Here is a 10991-nt window from a genome sequence, read left to right as displayed (position 1 = left end):
GGACCTAAATAAATAGAGCTGTTAAAATAGCTTCCAGATGACCGTTTCCCTTTTACTACTACTAACAACATTATGTCACTTTTTTTTCTTTTTCTTTGCTTTAATAAGCTTCACACTATTTTTCCTTTCCAGTACTCTTATGTATGTTTATCTTGAAGCCTGAAGTCTGTTTTTCCTATCCTGTAAAATAATGTGAAATGGACAGCTTCTTTTCGGATAGCAAAGCTTAATTGCGATGAGACATTCTGGAATATTTGTGTCTTGTATTATTCTAACCTCTTGCATAGATTTGGACTGAGGCTTTCGCAGATCCTGCCCACCCACCCCCCTCTGTGCCCCGGCCGCCATCCCACAATGTTCATAAATGAGGTCTGCATCTTGGCCTGAAAACTGTTACCAATCCTGTTCCAGTTAGAGAGATTTGGCAGGAGATTTCATGTTGATGCTCCTAAAGCTTTCGACCGCTCCGCTGATGTTCACTCCACAGTCTCCCCTCCGTTATACAACCCTCCTAAGACAGCTGCACTGCAAACGAAAAACAGATGTGGTGTATCTTCCTCTTCGAGCTGCAGTGGAGGCCTCTGGCCGGGCAGCTAGAGTGTCCTTGGTCAGAGAGAAATGCTGATCCACCTGCAAATAATAAGGGTTAATTGTGAGGTTAATGCAATGCAGCGTTCCCGCTGTACGAAATAGATGAGGGTTACGGTGCAGCAAAAACATTCACACATGCAACTAATTTGGCACATATCCAGACAAAGGAAACCTTTAATAAAGGGAACCATAGAGCATGTAATTGCATGTGTGGTTGGAAAGCTTCTAATTATGTTGTGCTAAAGAAGGTTCCTCCTGTTTGCATGGGGTTGTGTGCTCTCCAGTAAACAGATAAATGGTGTACTATGAATTGGAATGACTGCCTGCTGTCATGGCATGTTCTTCTCATTCTGATTATTAATATAGGTGGTGACCATTTTGCACTGGGGTTCTCTTCCTGGCCCCCAAGCAAATCACCAGAGTGCACGTAAGGACACCCTGCCCTGCCCCATTCCATTCTGCCCTCTTCTGGGTCCAAAAGGACCCACATATTGGCAATTGTGCATCAATTGGACACACTTCAAATGGTTGGCCCCTGGATTGTTGTTTTTGGTTTGTTTATTTACTAAATTTGTATACTGCTCTTTATCCAAAGATCCAGTACTTTTTTCTGGGGGTACACAGGGGTATGCATACCCATAAACATTTTGTGAATCTAACGGGAGAAGAAACTTTTTTTTTTTAAAAAAAAAGTTTCTTCTCTAGCATGGTGAATCGTCAGTAGCATTGCTAACCCCACTGGCAGCCTCATTTCCTGTCATGGTGTTTCCTGAGTCTCAGACGGAAGCAAACATTTAATATGTGAAGTAGGAGTTGGAATCTAGCATGGTGATTGGTCAGTTTCGTTGTTACCACCTCCGATGGCGGCTTCATTTCCTTTCCTGGTATAATGCATGTTCTTTGTCCTTTTGTCCATTTACTGTATTTATTTTTCCTGATTTGAACTATAAAATGGTGATTTTCTTGAGTCAAAATGAGAGTACCCCTAAACATTTTTTTAAGAAGAAGAAAAAGCACTGCAAAGATCTCAGAGTGATTCACAACACAAAAATACAAAACAAGAACACAAAATACATCATAAAAATGTTCTAGTAACTCACCTCCCACAAACACATAGCCTAAAGATATGTAAGAAAGGTGCCAGGCAAGCTTCCTTGGGGAGAGCATTCCACAAATGTGGAGCAACTGCAGAAAAGGCCAGTCCTCATGTTGCCACCCTCTAGACCTCTGGAGGAGGCACACAAAGAAGGGCATCAGATGATGACTGCAGGTTCCTGGTCACTTCATATGAGGAGAACAGGTCCTTGAGGTATTGTGGCCCTGGTGATACCCCATATAATGAGGGTCATTTGGAACTGCCCCATCATTCAGTATTATTGATTTACAATGTGCAACACGGGGAGGGGGGGAATGAATGAGACAGGGCAAAGTGACTACTTTTGGGGGTCTGAAGACACCAAGGTGTCTGATTCTAAGGCAGCAAGGAAGCTCACTGATTCTCCCAAGATGAATCATGGTTGTTAAATCTGATACTTGTAAAATATTGCTGAACTGGGAACACAAGGATGAGATACTTCTATGGGAAGTTGTTAAAAAATGGAATAAAATCAGAGTGCCGTGAAGAGAGGAATTGCCATCCTGATATTAAATGCAGGTGCAAATAGTATTTTAGCTAAATAGAGTAAAAGGGGATGGAGAAGGGAAAGGAGATTGTTAGCTGCTTTGAGACTCCTTAGGGTAGTGATAAAGCGGGATATCAAAGCCAAACTTTTCTTCCTCCTCTTCTTCTTCTTCTTCTTCTTCTTCTTCTTCATTGGAATCTAGCTGAACTGAGAAATAAAAGAGATTGCAAGCAGTCCCCTTTGTTTTTTTTAATAATACTTTTTATTAATTTTTTAACATAAATATAGTTTTAATCCAAATTTTCACAAATTCCATACTTTTGGACTTCCTTCAACTTCTCTGACAATCATCCATATTTAACTCTTGCTTACGCATTTCTTCTGCTCTCTATTGCCATTAGTCCCCCCTCCAATCATCCATTTTCATTTAACAATATACCTCAGTTTTTACAGTGCTTCTTAAACCCCCACCAGCGTTGTTTGTACTTCACATGTACTTTTCAGATATTCCACAAATTTCCCCCAGTCCTCGATGAACTTTTGGTCTCGAAGATATCTAACTTTCCCTATTAACTTGTCCAGTTCTGCATAGTCTGTTAATTTCATCCTCCATTCCTCTTTCGTCGGTATTTCCTCTTGTTTCCACTTCTGAGCCAGTAGAATTCTTGCTGCTGTAACTGCATATTGAAAAAGCTTATAATCCTTCCTTCTTATTTCCTTTCCTGTAATGCCTAAAAGTAGGGCTTCTGGTTTCTTAACAAGAGTATACTTCAACATTTTTTTCATCTCATTATATATCATCTCCCAGAAGCCCTTCACTTTCTTACACTCCCACCACATATGATAAAACGTTCCTTCTTTTTCTTTACACTTCCAGCATTTATTACAGGTTTTATACATTTTTGCTAATTTTACCGGTGTAATATACCATCTGTAAAACATTTTCATGATGTTTTCTTTTAACGCAGTACAAGCAGTAAATCTTAAGTTTTCCTTCCATAATTTTTCCCAATCATCAAATTGTATATTATATCCAAAATCTCTGGCCCATTGTACCATTACCGTTTTAACTTCTTCATCTTTCGTATACCAATCTAACAATATCTTATACATTTTTGACAGAATTTTACAATCATTATTTATTATATCTGTTTGAAACTTTGAATCTTATTCTGTGTAACCACTTTCTTTAATATCTTTTTTAAGCATTTCATTAACCTGAAAATAATGCAACCAGTCATAAACATGTTCCTTAACTTGTTCATATGGTTTTATCTTCCATTTACTTCCTTCTTTAATTATTAAGTCTCCATATGTAATCCAATTACTTCTCATATTTACTTTCTTCACAGACATAATCTCTAACGGAGATAACCAATGCGGAACTCTTGGTTCTAATAGGTTTTTATACCTATCCCATACTTCTATTAATGAACCTCGGAATATGTGGCTCCCAAACCCTTTATGTATTTTCTTCTTCTCACACCATAAATACGCGTGCCATCCAAATCTGTTATCAAAACCTTCAGCAAGCAGTCCCCTTTGAGGCTTCTAAGAATGCAGAAAATGCATTAACATATTGGCCAGCTCAATTAATAAAAAAGAAGAACAAGCAATAGTGCAGCAGCATGAGAATAATACAACCAAATAATGGTTACTATTTTTGCTCCAAGAGGCTGGGAGAATAGAATTGTTATTAGTTGTTGGTGATAATCCATGAGATTCTCTATCACCTGATATTGTCATTCCTCATGGTTCATCTCTCTCTCTCTCTCGTCTCTGAGTGGGACATAAGTGGATCTCAGCTTTGGCATGCACACCTTGTCATTTCACACACTGTAGCCATAGAAACAAGTTTTTAAACTGTTGATAACCTATTGGAGGTCAGTTGTGCTTTTATGATGCATATTTCTCCAAAGAACAACCAGCCTCTTTAAATCAGTGGAGGGCAACAACAAGTGACTATGGATATAAGAAACGGTCTTACTGTATAAACTAGGTCTCACCATTTGTCCATCAAGCCTAGGGCTGTCTGCTCTGACTGGCAGCAGATCTTCAGAGTTTTGGACAGTGCAATGCTTCCATCATTGGGCACCCAATCCTTTTCTTTAACTCTCTGCATGCCTTCAAGTCAAATGCTCTATCACTGAGCCATGGCCCCTGTGGCGTTCGTACGGAGCCCCCAGTCATCTCATGGGCTATTGACCCGTACACCACTAATCCACTGCCACCAACCAGGTCCTCCCCGGTAAATCACTTAGTCTCAGTCAGATTCTTAAGTTAACAAAGAAGAGTGTAGTTTATTGCAAACACAAATAAACTTTACCTGCATTCAAAACGTTGTTACTCTTTACCTTTTTAGTCTTATTTTATCCTGTCACTAACTCTTCTACCTCCCCTCACACAAGAACCAACTGCGCTAACTGTCTCTCTATTTCCAACTGTCTGCCAACTGCTTTCCCAACTGCCTTTCCCAACCAACCAACTAACTAACTAAAACCAACCTTGGGCTAAGCCCTTTTATAAACAAGTAGGCTCCGCCTCTGGCTTTTCTATTGGTCTACCTATTAACTCTTTCTCTCCCACTATACAGACATTTTCAAAAGAATGGGCAAACGCCACAGCCACCTTAAAGAAGTCGATGTAGCAGGTGCTGAATCCTTCCACAGTGTGCCATAGTTGATTGGATGGTGCTTGCAAAGTCCTTGAAAACAGAATAAAGGTTACAATATATTTATTTTTATCTGTAAAATGTTGGAAGGCAGAATGTCAGGTGGGTTTTTCTGTCTACAGGGAATCATTTCCACACTCATTTGTCTGCCATGGAATGTCTGTGATTAACAGGTGATTTGTTTCTCAAAGCTCTTGCACACGTACTGTTAACCCCCACAATTTAGTCACAACCATTTCTAAATGATGCCTTTGCCAAGTAATGTTATTCATGCATTCTGCTGTTTGTGATCTTCCTCTTTCTTACATGGCAAACTTCCCTTTTTTGGGGGGAGGGGAATCTTCCTAGAGTAAATTCAGATATTTTGGATGAAGGGTGGGAAATGTTACTTAATACAAGCTAAAAATCACTGTAACATATTTATCCCTACGCATCCAGGAATGAGAACAGTGCAGAACATCAAAGAAAGTGGCAGTTAAGTCTGTTTCTTACAGCTGCATTTAGTGGATATACTCCTGATAGTTTGAGGCCATTTGCCATTTCCATTTTTCATTACCAACGTCAAACAGTTTACAGAGAGACAAGCTAAATTAAAACAGAAGACAAAAAGAAAAAGCTATCAGTTCCTTCAAGAAGTTTACATTTTGTGGGAGGGAAGGTTGTCCTTGATGATCAACGGCTTCATGAAGGCCTTTGGGACATCTAAAAGCCACCCAGTGATGGCTCTCTGTTAGGAGATTTAATACAGTAATAATAATGTGGGAATGTTAAGGAAAGTAGGAGAGGATATACTGTTTCGATATTATCCCTGCTCACTCAAGCTAGTGAGTAAACAACAGAGTACATTCCCTTGCAAGTTATTGGAAGCAAATAGATGATTCATTAGAATCCTTTAATTAAGCAATCCTGTCTGGCTTGTCCAGTCTGGATTGTTCCTGGTAAGTTTCCCCTTTATTTCCCTCTTAAAATAATAATAACACAACACAACACAGTCTTCTTTAAAAGTAAGAATAAAGTTTTACTCACATTCAGTTCACCGAAGTAATCTGAAGGCAGGCTTTATCCTGTGGTTACAGTCAAAAGAAGTCTGAGCTACATCTCAGACTTTCTGCTTCTGGGCTCCATCCTATGTGAAGGTTGAGCCATGTGCTGGCTAAGAGCCAGGAGAGTCCAAGAGAAAGAGTAAGAAAGTAAGAGTCCAAGAGAGAGATGGTTGCGTGGCCAGCCCTTTTATATGGTCAGCTAGGGTCATGCCCATCTACCTGGTCACACACAGGGGGAAGAAGGTCCAGAGCAGGTATGACAGGAAGTCCTCTCTGTCTGGAGCCACATTCCCCTGTGTGTCCATTCTAGGCAATCAGAAAATGTTGTACTTGACTGCTCTAGTAATAATACATCCCACCAAAAATACCCCAAACACCCCATCTTGATCCTACAAGATTCTGTTTTGGTATTAGGGTTACAAAGCGCCCTTGCAACTGTACAAATAGTTGGTAGATATTCTGTTCCCTCGTCCCTCCATCTTCATTTGGGCAGGGAAGAATCCCAGTGATTGATGAAGGGAGATGGTATTTTAACCAAGCTGTGATGGATGCCGCTGGGGTGAAAGGGTGAGAGCTATTAATAAACAGAGTCTGAAAACCTTTTAACGCCATCATTCACATTCACACGTCTTTAACCTCGGCCACCTTGAGATCCAGCATGGACTTATTGCAAGGGAATAAAATGTATATATATTCATGCTCGTTAAGATATTTAATTTGCCCTGCCGAATGGATGAGGCGCTGGTGGCACTGCCGTTTAGCATCTCCCTTGAATGCAGAAAGGTAGCAGATTTATTTCAATCCCATTGGGTGCTGACATTTTAACCCAGTTATCTTTGATTTATTCAGTCCCTGACAGCGCCAAAAGAATGATGTGTTTTGCCCGAAGGCTCTGTGGGTGAGGCAGCTTGACACATGCCTTTTCTTTCTCTAAAAAGGGGTGATCTCCTCAGCTGTTCTGAGGGTCCCAGCACTACAGTGGGCAGAGAGATTGTTTCTGAAATACTGTCTTCAGCTATTTGGTATGGGCATGCGGCGATGGAGAAAGTTGAGGTGGAAGAAAGTGAAATGCTGATTAACCCCCCCCCCCCTCATGCCGCCATTTTTGTGTTTGTGCCAGTTTCCCCTCAAGTTTCTCCAATTATCAAATTCTACAGGTCATTTGGCATAAGAACCCAAAAAAGGGCATTATCAGGAGCAATGCTGAAATTCTTCCAGACCATAGGAAGTTGTCTTATACCAAGCCAGAACACTGGTTCATCGAGTTCAGGACTGTCCATGCTGACTGGGTGAGCCTCTCCAGGGTTTCAGACAAGGAGTCTTTTCCAGTTCTCCATGGAGATGCTAAGGACTGAAGCTGGGGTTTTCTGCACACCAAATAGAGGCTGCACTGCTGAGCCACAGCTCTTCCTAAAAGCCTATGTGGCACCAGCCTCCTTCAAGCCATTACTGTCATGAATGGGACCAGGATGGTGAAGGGGGCATATGCCTTTTGCCTTACCTATAGAATTTCACAGTCCTCCAACTGTGCCATTTTGGAACATAGAATCTGAAGCGGACTGTACTGTTCTGCTGTTTATGTACATACTGTAGGCATATCAGAGGGCAATTATGTGTAGGTAACTATAACAGAGGAATTAAGGTAAATGTGGGGGAAGGAGGGAGCTTGGAATGTTGGTAGTGAGTGACGATTGGATGAGAATTTGAAAGGGCTGTTTGAATGATGCTGGAGACAGTTGGCAGAATTCAGTTTGGAGTGGTTGATAATGGAGTTTGAGAGTGGGTGTGAGTTGATGTGAGAGTTGCTGGTTCGTGTGGCAAAAGGGGTAGTTTCTTAAATTGGATCAGTCTTTTCTGGAAAGGGCCTTGCAGGGAGCAGCCTTCACGCCTCACGTTGATCCTCCTTTCTGCCTTCCACCAAGCACTTCCATGAGGCTGATATCAGGAGCATCAAATGAGATCAGCAGTTCCTATGCATCTGCCTTTGCATCTACGTTCTCTCTTTTTAAAAAATAAAATAAAATAATATTTATTCAAATTTTAAAGGTTACAAAAAGAAAAAGAAAAAAAGAAAAAGTAAAAAAGACAGAAAAAATAGTCAATTAAAAACAAAGAAAACAAATCGAACCTTTACCTAGCTTTCTTTCCTTTACTTGTTTCCTTGACCTCCTCACACCTCCCATTTTTGTATTCTAATTCAAATTATTGTTTCAGCAAATCCTTCCAACCTTGTTTTTATCTTAATAATTTGTCTTATTATACTATAATTTTACATTCTCTCTTTCACCAATTCATTTTTACTTAATCCTTTATGTCATTTCTGCCAAAACCACATAATTTTCTTTTTCCAACATCTTTCTAACAGTCCTTAATTTTACAATATTTTTGAAGATAAATTTTAAATTTTCTCCAATCTTCTTCCACCAACTCTTCTCCTTGGTCCCGGATTCTGCCAGTCATCTCAGCCAGTTCCATGTATTCCATCACCTTCATCTGCCATTCTTCCCGGGTGGGTAGATCTTGTGTTTTCCAATACTTTGCAATGAGTATTCTTGCTGCTGTTGTGGCGTACATAAAAAAAGTTCTATCCTCCTTTCGCACCAATTGGCCGACCATGCCCAAGAGAAAGGCCTCTGGTTTCTTCTGGAAGGTATATTTAAATACCTTTTTAATTTCATTATAGATCATCTCCCAGAAGGTCTTAATCTTTGGGCATGTCCACCAAAGGTGAAAGAATGTACCTTCAATCTCTTTACATTTCCAACATTTATTATCGGGCAAATGATAAATTTTTGCAAGCTTGACTGGTGTCAAGTACCATGCATCTGCATTCTCTTGGAGAGCCAGTGTGGTGTAGTAGTTAAGAGCGGTAGACTCGTAATCTGGTGAACCGGGTTCGCGTCTCCGCTCCTCTACATGCAGCTGCTGGGTGACCTTGGGCTAGTCACACTTCTCTGAAGTCTCTTAGCCCCACTCACATCACAGAGTGTTTAAGCCTGGAGCTCTGCTGTTGGCTGCACAAAAAGAACACAACGTCTAGAAAAATGTTGTAATTCAGTCTCCCATAAACTTCTACGTCTTGTGATTGATTATGCAGAGTGGGGGTTATCTGTATGTCCCCCCCCCCAATATTCTATTCATGCTGGCACCCCTGCCCCCAATACTAACTGCTTCTTTCCCTTTAGACATTTGTAACACCACAGGGAGTCCATAGCCAGTGGCTTCCAGTGAAACAGGCCCTTGTTGTCTACCTTGAGGGGGAAAGGTGTAATGAACACGACTTTATAAAGACATTTGTTTAGAAATAGAAACTGGTTTGCTTAAGCCCTGTGGTTCTCTTCATTACTTTCATGGGTGGTCTTGAAAAAAGCTTTGCAGGCTAAGACATCCCCGAATGGCAAACACAGGCAAAGTGAGGGGGATATCTATAATCTGACAGCATCACCAAGGCACAGCCACTGGCTTCTGTTGGACATCTTCATCCCTGACCTCAGTCTACCAACTTCCACTGCCTTCCACCAGTTCATCCATTTACCTTGTGCCTGGAAGGCGATCTCTGCCATCCTCTGAACACAATCCCCAGGCACATGGTATCTGAAGGGTGACTCATGCCATCCCTTGAATACACCCGTCAGATACACACATCATTCACCTTGACTCCATTTGAAACCTTCCATTCAGACAGACACATTCACTCATCAGCCACTCTCTGTTCATTCACATAACATAATCCAGTTTCAGTCTACAAATATCCACACAGCTTCTGTCAACGGGCTTCTGAAAGTGAATTTCAACCAGCTTGCATCCACAAACACTAGCCTGCTGTAGTCTTGCATTTCTACCAGCTTCTGAATATGAACTCCACCAGCTTCCACCCACCACCATTTGCCAGCTTCTGCCTGGTCCAGTACCAGAAATCAGCCGGCTTTGGATATCAGCTGCCTTCAAGTCACAATCCCACGCAGTAAGTGAACTTGCCTTCTCATTGTTCCACAGCATCCCATTGCCAGAGAATCGGGCTTATTTGTTGCTCAGCACACCTCCATGCTAAAGGAGACCACCCAGTGCTGAATGCTACAGCTGTTGCCCACAGCTGTGTTCTCCTTGAGGAGGGAAAAGCCTTTTGCTTTGGATTTCATCTTGGCCCACCTTTATAACTACCCAACTGCCATGTGCTTTTGTGACATCACAGGCAGTCAACAGACAATGGCAACAGCTGGGGAGACATCATCATAGCCTCCTCAGCCCTCAGAACACTGGGCTTCTTTGTTTGTTTATTATTTTAAAAGACATATAAAGGTAAAGGTACCCCTGCCCGTACGGGCCAGTCGTGAGCGACTCTAGGGTTGCATGCTCATCTCGCTCAAGAGGTTGGGAGCCGGCACCGTCCAAAGACACTTCCGGGTCATGTGGCCAGCGTGACGAAGCTGCAGCTGGCGAGCCAGCACCAGCGCCGCACACGGAAACGCCATTTACCTTCCCGCTATAAAGCGGTACCTATTTATCTACTTGCACTTAGGGGTGCTTTCGAACTGCTAGGTGGGCAGGAGCTGGGACCGAGGGACGGGAGCTCACCCCGCCGTGGGGATTCGAACCACCGACCTTACGATCAGCAAGTCCTAGGCACTGAGGTTTTACCCACAGCGCCACCCGCGTCCCCAAAAAGACATATAGGCTACCACTTATTTGTACCAATACTAGAGAAGGCCATATCATAACCGGGGGGGGGGGGGAGCATTTTTCAGTCCAAAGGCAAGAAGCTTTACATACACAGTTAAAGGAAACATCCCAAAGCAGGCAAAAACACCCAAGAAGGATGTGAGATATGCCTGGTGAGGGCCTGGGGAGAGTCCTGAGGGCCAGGTAGAGTGTCCTGAAGGGCCACATTTGGCCCACAACTCAGTGGTTTCCCACTCCAGTCTTAAATGATAAAAAACCAAAGGGGTTTCCATCCTTATGTGTTCTTAGAGGAGACCTATGAAATCAATCAGTCCACTGATTCCAGCAATATCTACTCAGAGTATGGTGTGCTGCAGGAGCACTGCTAGAGCCAATCTTGCTGTT

General features: G+C 42.0%; 2 long non-coding RNA genes across 5 annotated transcripts; one reads left to right on the top strand and one right to left on the bottom strand.

The window, feature by feature from the left end:
* Nucleotides 1-338: 338 nt before the first annotated feature.
* LOC307199311 lies at nt 339-7773 on the bottom strand. 4 transcript variants are annotated; one of them, XR_013831853.1, is made up of 5 exons: nt 7429-7773; nt 5911-6037; nt 5526-5609; nt 4220-4917; nt 339-630 (listed from the first exon to the last, which is right to left on the bottom strand). It is a non-coding gene; the product is annotated as an uncharacterized lncRNA (long non-coding RNA). The 4 variants fall into 4 exon arrangements; XR_013831854.1 differs by having other exon boundaries at nt 4568-4917; XR_013831855.1 differs by lacking the exon at nt 5526-5609 and adding an exon at nt 5315-5469.
* On the top strand, nt 3979-5214 carry LOC307199322. Its single transcript, XR_013831867.1, has 2 exons — nt 3979-4171; nt 4838-5214. It is a non-coding gene; the product is annotated as an uncharacterized lncRNA (long non-coding RNA).
* Nucleotides 7774-10991: the final 3218 nt, after the last annotated feature.

This window comes from Podarcis cretensis (assembly GCF_951804945.1).
Source record: "Podarcis cretensis genome assembly, chromosome: 12".
NCBI lineage: Eukaryota > Metazoa > Chordata > Lepidosauria > Squamata > Lacertidae > Podarcis > Podarcis cretensis.
Note: the sequence above shows the minus strand (reverse complement) of the source record. Positions and strands in the feature narration are given on the sequence as shown.